The 9,878-nt window shown below is 35.8% G+C and overlaps 1 long non-coding RNA gene across 1 annotated transcript; it reads left to right on the top strand.

Annotated features, from left to right (window-relative positions):
• Positions 1-735: 735 nt before the first annotated feature.
• Positions 736-4,437, top strand: LOC113044807 (uncharacterized). Its single transcript, XR_003275919.1, has 5 exons — positions 736-848; positions 1,313-1,415; positions 1,774-2,490; positions 2,623-3,534; positions 4,283-4,437. It is a non-coding gene; the product is annotated as an uncharacterized LOC113044807 (long non-coding RNA).
• The last annotated feature ends 5,441 nt before the right edge of the window (positions 4,438-9,878 follow it).

Below are 9,878 nucleotides of genomic sequence, written 5' to 3'. Positions count from 1 at the left end.
TTAATTTTTTATCCTGTAGAGTAGTTGTTAGCTTATGCTAGCTAGTTTTTTTAAATACCTTGCCAAAAAAAATGAAACTGAAATGCATCACATAGGTCTTGAAACCACTGATTGGCTAAGAGGCACTGAAGTCTTGCTCACCCCACCCTCCCCAGCCGTTTCCCGACAATGGACCTATCGTGACGGGAAACTGGTCAATCTACCTGTCAGTCTCCTGGTGGAGGGTGACATCATCTTTTTACGCCCTGGCAATGAAGCACCAACTGAACTTAGAGGAATTCAGGTTAGAATACATGAGACACTTAAAAGAATAGTTCACCTAAAAGTGAACAACAACAACAAAAATACATAATTTTCTTCTGTAGCACACAATGAGATTGGGCAAATAACAGAATAAAAGATTTTGTGTGAAAAAAAATATTATAAATACAGTTTGCCTACAATACACCCAAGTCAGCACTTACCATTTTCAACAAATATATATATATATATATATATATATATATATATATATATATATATATATATATATATATATATATATATATATATTATTCTTTTTTTTTATTTTTTTATTTTTTTCAAAATTGTCTGATTCAAGCTAAATGACTTTTACATTGTAGAGAAGCATAAGACCAGACATCTGACTCAGATGTGATTTTAGTTTTTTGGTTTGTCTCTGGTTTATGAGGACAGGAAGAAGAGCATGTAGTTTTATCCCGCAGTGATGTGTTTAGTCATCTCTCCTCTCCCCCTTCGCCATTGGATAGTGGAAGGCCCCGCCCACATCGTTTGCTCCAACCACAGCTCTTCAGGGTAACAAAGACTCCAGCGGCTGAGGTGGTTCAGTATGTTCATTTATTTATTTACCCCTTTTGAATAATATTTAATAATTGATGTAGTTCTCAACTATATTTATTTTTTGTATCAGTATCAGATGTTCCTCCTAAAGTACAAGTGAAAGGGAAAGGGTTCCAACTGACAAGTGCCATTGTGTTCCATTGGTGTTCTTTGTACTCACTTTTGAACAAAAGTCTTTTAATGTTATCTCATCTATCAGACACTAAAAGAGATCCTAGAGAGAGACTTAAGAGCTTAAGGACTGCATTCAACATGATATCTCATCATTACACCACTGTCACTGGATCAGCTTGTAACAACATGACAGAAATTATCATAGACAATGATAAAGCATATCCTATGCACTCAAACTCCTAAACTACAGCCCCCGGATGTTCACAAGAGCAGGATTTATGGAAAAAAGCCCGGAATTTGACATGTCATCTCTTTTATATGGATCTTTTTTATGTAGGAAGTGTTTGGAGCTTTCTCAAGACAGGCCTGTGTCTGTTCTGGATAATGAACGATTTACTGTACAAAGTTTACTAGAAAGAGGCCCAGCGCCTTTTGTGCTGGTAAGACTTGTTTTTTATTATCTTTTCACATTTTGACAGATGCACTTGACAGATTTTTTTTATATATATAAGAAGTGACTAACATTGCATTCAAAGTTGTAGTATGTGTGAATTTCCATATGCTATTTTTCCTTAAAAACAAGGTGCTGTTGTACCATTGTACCTTTTTGTATTCCTTTTTTGATAGTGGCTATGGATGTAATGGATTGCAATAGCTTTTTCACTGTCTATGAAAATAAAAAATAAAAAAATAAATTTAAGAACTGTTTGCTGTGCTTCTTTTTGTCCCTATCAAATGCCTTTGTTTTCTGTTTGGTTAGTCATCCTTCATCACGTCTTTCTGTCTTTCATTTTCCAGGTGCTGCTTCTGAGGCTGAATCTATTGCGCATTTTGTTTGGCGCTCCTGGTGTGGGACCGTGGCCTGTCACACTCCTGCAGCTACCCAACTACACAAATTCACATACACTCATGAACACTGAAAAACACTTGAAAATACTATAAATATATTAGTGATACTGTATATTGGAAACATATCAAAATCACAAATTCACCCCCCCAAAAAAAAAGGAAATTTAATTACTCTCAGGTCATCTAAAATATAGGTGAGTTTGTTTTTCATTGGAACAGATTTGGAGAAATACAGCATTACATCACTTGCTTGCCAGTGGATCCTCTGCAGTGAATGGGTGCCGTCAGAATGAGAGTCCAAAGAGCTACTTGTGCTTACTTGTGGATTATTATGTTTTTATCAGCTGTTTGAGCACTTACTATTTATCTCTTTGTTTAGCTGTGAATTATATTTTTTGATGCCTTATTTCACAGAAATTAAATTTTACTTTATGCAAGATGTAGTTTATATTGAGAAATAACATTTCAACAGTGTTTATTTAAAAATACTGACCAAAACATACATCTGTATTTACATCTGAAGTAAATATATGAAATGTTGTCTTTCAGGTGAATGGTGTTCTGCCGTTGTTGCCCCTGACTTTCCCCCTGCTTTGGGTTCTTGTGTGCATGTACGGAGAGGCCCGTGTTCTTCTACTGATGGGCTCACAGCCAGCGGACTGGTGGGTATGTTCAGTAAAGAGGAAACCACACAATAGCTGCCTGTATATTTGTTGCTTACAACTGTAACCATGTGAATAGATTTATTGTTGGTAATGATTTGGTATGCCAAAATGATTTTCCCATTTCATTGAACAGGAAATGTGGAAGTTGACCTGAAAGAAACGTTACTCAGTGTTCTGGTGTCAAACATCGACACTCTGCCACAATGCTAGTTTGCCACACAGTCTGGGATCTGTGACTGTAAGTGCAAAAGACATCAGGCACAAAACGGTGCTGAAGGCACAATTAAATATATGCATGTCATTGCATTCAGCATCAGCTGGCATCTGAAAACAAATTGTGTTTAAAATAATTGCCATTTGTGTTTATATTTGATCAAATGCAATGGAATTCATACATTTTTATCTGTGTGTATTCTGTTTGAATTATAGCTTACCTACTGTACAATACATTGCATTATGTTTCCTGTGATACACACACACACTGAGTGATGCTGGGGCAGTAAATGTTATTTTATCTCTCTCAGGGTAATTCAATACTGTCACAAGAGCTTTTGAGTGTGTTCCAGAATGCAGTTTGTTACAGTATCAGTATGCAAGAATATGAACTAATGTGAACTTTGTTTTCTCTGCACTTCTCATGATTACATTTCTGAAAATGTTTTCATAAATATAACAAAATATCTTGATATATCTCAAGATATCTAAATGGGCCACGATTAAGAACCAAGATATTTGTGAAAAAAACCATGGAAGAAACAAGTATCAGAAAGTACAAAGAAAGTAAAAATATGTTAATTTTTTTTATATATTTCAATGCCAAAAAAAAACACACGGGTGCAGTTTGATGACACATGCTGGCAGCGTCACGCCCCCTCTCTTCGGCCTCTGGGATTGGCTTTGCAGTTGGTCCACTGTGACCCTGGTGTCGTCACCCGCATACTCCACCTCTCCGACCACCTGACCCATGCCGCGCTGGTGCGCACTCGACCCCCATGTCAGCCGGTCCGCCCACCCTGGGGCCTCTGCCATTTACCGAGGATTCTGGGTAAAGCCAGATGAGAATAATAGTGGTATCTAATGCTCCAGGGAAATGCACCTTTTGTCAAGGTAGTTTCACAACGGTGAGAAAGCAGAAGCATTAACAAAATCTCAGAGGTAGTGTAAAAGTGAAGGCAGAATAAAGAGAAAGGGGTTGTGTATCACGAGGGAAAAAGTATCAGTAGTGTTTCTACGTATGTACTGTGGTGAAACTATGTTTCTGGCATCAGTAGTAATGTATATAAAGTACCATGGAGTAACATACAGTAAATTCCATCATTTACAGAAAACAATTTTTTTTGGTCATGTCCCTATTTTATGAACAGGTATCATGGTATTTTTGAAAATAACATGGAATATTTTGTGTGTGTGGAGGGGTGGGGGGGTAGGTGGTGAAGGATCATGTGACTCTGAAGACTGTAGTAATGATGCTCTTAAGAGGCAAAAATATTCAAATAAACTAAAAAAGAATAATAATAATAATAAAATGTGTTGACCTCAAAATTCTGAACAGTAGTGTAAATACCAAGATGGTATGTTTCCCATTACGTAACAATACATACAAACTATTTTTTTATATTTAATCTGGTATTTATATAGCATTGAAGGGTTATTTTTTTTAAAGTATATAATGGTAGTAACATGGTTGCTGTTTAATAAGTGTCTTGTAACCTGAAGTCGTTCATATTTTCTAATAATAAATATCCAGCAAAACTGCATTGTAGTGTTGACAGTGTGTATATGCAAATCTATAGGCTTCTCCACCTCCGCGAAAGAGCCTTTTCTGCAGAGAATGAGTGCGGCAGCCTACACCCTGCCCTCCATCTCCTGCCCTGGAGACCCGGGGATCATTGCTCCACCTTCTGTGTGAATGAGACACCTCTCATAGCCTTGCTGGTGCACCACACTTACACCGGTGAGCACACGCACATGTATACATGCATCAACATTCCTCGATGTTTGGGACATTACAACATCAGCCAATAGTAAACTGTTAATATGTTAGAAGCAGATTGATAGGATGTTAATTTTTGTATACTGTGCATTGTGTCCAGAAACAGTATGTAAATACAGTCAACTGTCACAACGCTGTCAAGCTGAGAGCATTGCATTATGGGACATAGCATTCCACGATAGTATGCAAAAAGCTGGTATGATTGTACAGCTCTTACAATAAATATGCTTTGAGATCCACAGTTTAATAATGCCCCAAAACATATAATATTCTATTTCTGTTTTGCATGTTTCATATAGAGTACAGTTTGATGTTTTTGTCCCAAGGCGATCTTCAGTTGTTCTCATATGGCTCGGCTGACATAATTTTGGGTGCATGCACTGAATTCTGGGATATTCAACCCCTCACAGACTCCGACAGGTCTGAATTCTATGTAGATTCATGCTGTGAACTCTGTATGTGTGTGTGTGTGTGTGTGTGTGTGTTAGAGCACCTGCTGTGAACAAATCTCTTAATTCTGCTCTGAAAGTCAGTGAGCAGTTCCTATCTAAAGCACATTTACTGCTGGCCCGTCCCCCTGGAGCATCTAGGGTTAAGTGCTATGCTCAAGGACACAGAGGTGTAAGGGAATCTCACTATTTTCTCTTTTAATAAAACACTTCTTCGGGCAGTTTGAATCATCAGCTTTCCGATCTTGAATCTCTAAAGGTACATTCACACTGACAGCGATTCAGAATCTGAATCTGCATCACGGCCTATTTGCATGCAGCTGAATTTGTTGTGTTACGCACAGATGAAACTGCAAGGGCTTTGTATGACTAAAATAGAAAATAAATCAATGAAAAATCTAATAAAAAAATATGTACAAATATATAATAGTATAAAAATATAGAAACTTTATCAAATTTATCTAATTTGTATATTATAAGGACGTATTCTCTTAATAAATATCAATATTATTATTGTGTATTATATGTCACTTTATGGTTGGTATTCAGCAAGATTTAAAATAAGTTTTCAAAAATGTTTTTATTAATATGATCCAAAAAGCAGGATAGTTATGAAGTATTATTATAATTAACTTTTTTCTGTTCTTCTTATATGAAAAATAAAATGTGAGAAAAATTTCCTGTGATGGAAAGCTGAATTTCCAGCAGCCATTAGTACAGACTATAATCACACGGTCCTTCAGATATGATTCTAATTTGCTGATTTCCTGTTCAAGAAACATTACTTATTGTGTAAAAAAAAAAAGCAGTTGTGCTGTTTAATATTTTTTTGTGGTGACATTGATTACTATTCTAAAAACAGCATTTTTTTTTTAATAGTTTTCGCAAAGAAATTCTATTAAAATAGAGTTTCTTATAAAATAGTGTGTGGGTGTGGGTGTGTGCATGTGCTGGAAGAAAGCTGTGGATTTTTATCAGCGTTCCTGTATGGCTGGTCAGTGTGTTGCTGTTTCCTGTTACAACCACATGACCCAGAAATAGATGACACCTGTGTGGAACTGCCTTTGAACCCCAGTGCTGACACTACAGGTACATGAGGAAAAAGTCTGATTATGTAAAATACATGATCATGTATATGACTGAAATGTTAACAGGAAGTATAATGTCTGTGCAGATGATTTCTCTATCACACCCTTCAGGCAGCAGATCTTTCTGGGTCTGGTGTCCTCACAGTATCAAGCCCGTCCTGATATGGTCAGGCTTATCTCAGGGCTGGACAGTGCTTGCATTCGTTTTGTCTATTTTTCCAGTGAAGAGGAAGTTCGGAGTGAGGTCAGCAGACATAAACACTCCTACACACAAACATACAGTAATAGCAGTAATAGGGGAATTTTGTAGCCTGTCTAATGTTAACAAATAGCCTGAAAAGCCTTTTCAGACAGTCATTTCAGAGCTGAAACAAGTTTTTATAATTGGATACAATATAATACATTTTATTTAATTAATGTAATATGTCATATACTACTGTTCAGACTTTTGATGTCAGAATAATCATTTGTGTGTGTGTGTCTGTGTGTGTGTAGGTATGATTCAACAAGACTGCATTTATTTGATCATGAATAATATTGTGAATTATTATTATTTAACTATAATTACTTAAACGTGCTGTTGTGCACTGATAAAACATGCACTGTAGGAGCGAGCATGTATAAAAAAGTAGATGGGGTCTTTGCTGACTTTAGATCATGTTATGATTGTTGGATAGGAATATTTTTGCAGGACCAACACAGGATGTTGCTGTGGGAACATGTCCTAAATCATGACATTTACAGCGCAGCTGCTGTTTATCATTTTCATTATTCAAAAAATGTTGGATGATCGACTGTACAAATGTTTTATTCATGTTATTTACAAGTTGAATCACTCTATGTGTAGGTGTTTGCTGAGAAAATGGGACTGGAGACGGGATGGAGCTGTCACATCTCCCTCCAATCAGAGAGCTTCCCTCTCGACCCAGAAAACGTGCAGGAGCCGGTGACAGAGGAAGGTGAGAGACAGAGTTATGCATTGCAGAGATTAATGCCAGTAATGACCAGTTCTGTTCTTTTTATATTTGAATGTATTAATTTCAGAGGAAGAAATTCTGCTGAGAGACAGTGTCAGAGAGAGGGCAGATTCAAGAGCAATGGAGCATGATGGAGCATGTCTCATCGAGGACCTAAACAGGGTGCCACTGGTTTACACTATATTAACACTTCAGATTTCTATAAAGGCATTATTTAGACCTTCTAAGAAGCTCCTTTCCTTGTTGGGACCAGGAGGTAGGATCCCAAAATAGAGATAACCTGATTCTTGTTTTTCCAGGCCAAACTTCCAAGAGGAAAAGAGAATGTGAAGCCACATCTGGAGAACACTGATAATGTTCCGTTACTGGTCCCTTTATTTACAGACTGCACATCACAGAATAAGACACTTACAAATACACACAAACACAGTGTTACAACATTTATTTGTTTATTTTATTTGTTGGTATTTGTCTAAATAAATTAAAAAATAAAGTTATAGGCTCTTATGACTAAAATTTTGTTGACAAATGTTGTAATGAATAAATTGCATTAATCATTATGTAAAAATGCATTGAGTAGTTATTTATGAAAAGGTGATTGATCAGAATTGACAGTAAATAAGTGAAAATGACTAAACATAATATAATTAAAAGACATTCATAAAGTTACATATTATTAAAGTATTCAGCACAATAAGAAATGTTTAGCTATGAATTTAGCTTGCAATCAGAAGTAAATATATATATTTTAAAATATACTGAAATAGAAAACGGTTATTTTTTATCAAATAAATGCAGTTCTGACTCCTGGTGGACATATAAAAAATTAACAACAAAAATCTTACTGACCCCAAACTGTGTACTTATTTTTTTAAACTTTTAATTGTTCCCATTACATTCATAATGTTGTATATCATTAAAACATGTATTGCTTAAAGATAGCTCTTCATCAGATGAGTTAAATGAATTAATTTGATTTAATTCCTCCCTGAGAAAGCACAAAAAACTGCAGTCTCTAGATTTAGGCCTGCTTTGTCAGAGCTGGTTGCTTTTTTTCTAGTTCTGGCAACACTGCTCAGACTTATTTATATCACCATCAACAAAGCCAACATTCTAAGCTGTGCTTGTGTGTGTGTGTGTGTGTGTGTGTGTGTGTGTGTGTGTGTGTGTGTGTGTGTGTAGCTGAATGTGAGATGGTGTGTATCATGCAGGAGTATGGAGAGGTCGTGTGCTGCCTCGGGAGCAGTCAAAATATCAACAACAATGAAATTTTCTTACAAAGTGATATCAGGTGATTCGTCTAGCCTTTAACTCAGCTCTTCTCATCCCCTTTATTTCAATAACCTGCCAAGAACGGATTTACTCATGACATGACATGACATATTTTAATATTTTAACACCACACCCTAATCCCAACTGATTGTAATGCCAGCATGAAACATCATGGCATAAAAATTGCCACCTATATTGTCCGCAAAAGCATAATACAATTCACTAAACACATGTTGACCTTTTGTGACCTGTTAGCAGCCTATTAGCATGCTGTTGTATAATATGAGTTAAGTTGTCACACTTGAAACTAACCCTGTTTTCCTAATATTGCCTTTATGCATTTATTTGAGGCATTTGTATATTATATTATATAGCCTACTTTACATTATTCATTGTTTCTGACCTATTAATTGTCAGCATTTAGATCCTCTGGTGCCCACATGTTGCTGGTCTAACTCTGATGCAGCTTTGAACACATCAGACTCTTTAAGTGTAATTCAGCTCTCTAGCGCCATCTGTGGGTTGGCTTGCACAGTACAGTTTAACCAACAAGACAACACCACCGTCATCAGGCTCATCAAACAGGTGAATGAGGACACGCATCAACACACATCTACACTAACGGATTTTGTGCCATCTACACTAACGGAACGTGCTTTCTGTTTTTGCTCCAGTGTCAGCTGTCCCTTGTCCTCATTCAGTTATAAGAGAGGACTAGGAGTGTCACCTAAATAAAGCATATGCATAATAAAAAAAAAAAATTATAATAATGAATGCAACTAAACATACATTAATTAATTTACTTTTATTATTAATCTGAGATAGATAGATAGATAGATAGATAGATAGATAGATAGATAGATAGATAGATAGATAGATAGATAGATAGATAGATAGATAGATAGATAGATAGATAGATAGATAGATAGATAGATAGATAGATATCAATTAAGGCTAACTACATAAACACAGTTGTGTCTGTATTTCAAATTATTAATATATTTTAGTACATAATTTATCTAATAATTTTGTCTTAATTTGTAAATAAATTTATATTTGTATTCATTTTTGAGTAAATCCTTTAAAAGTAGTATTTTTTTCATCATTATTATTTAATTGTTCATTTTTAGGGCACGTTTAGGACTTTTTATCACTGGTCTCTTTAATATGTCCCATGTGGACTTTGCTATTTCTGTCAGAAGTAATGAGTAACACACTCATGATTTACATCTAAAGCTCAGAGTTTGACAGGTGCAGCTGAGTAAGCTGGTGTGTGTTCGTTTATTTCCACAGATTCTGGCATGTGTGTGTCAACTTCCTCCTCCTCTGGGCACGAGTGATGTCCTCGTTCTGTCCTGTTTCTATTTTCCTTTACTGAGGTATGAACGAATATAATAAACAATAACATGCATCTAAATACATGCACAAAATGTATAATAAAAACTGAGAGGGCTTCTAAATATTCAGACCAGTGGTCAGTCAATCTGTGTTTTCTTAAGATGGCTCTGATCTTGAACGTTTGATAAAAATCCTTGAATATAAACGTGTATTATAGCTATTTTGTGTCTGTTTTTGAGGGCATCGTTTTATTATTATTTACTCTATTTGAA

This window comes from Carassius auratus, chromosome 26 (assembly GCF_003368295.1).
Source record: "Carassius auratus strain Wakin chromosome 26, ASM336829v1, whole genome shotgun sequence".
NCBI lineage: Eukaryota > Metazoa > Chordata > Actinopteri > Cypriniformes > Cyprinidae > Carassius > Carassius auratus.
This window is presented reverse-complemented; position numbering and strand designations above follow the sequence as displayed.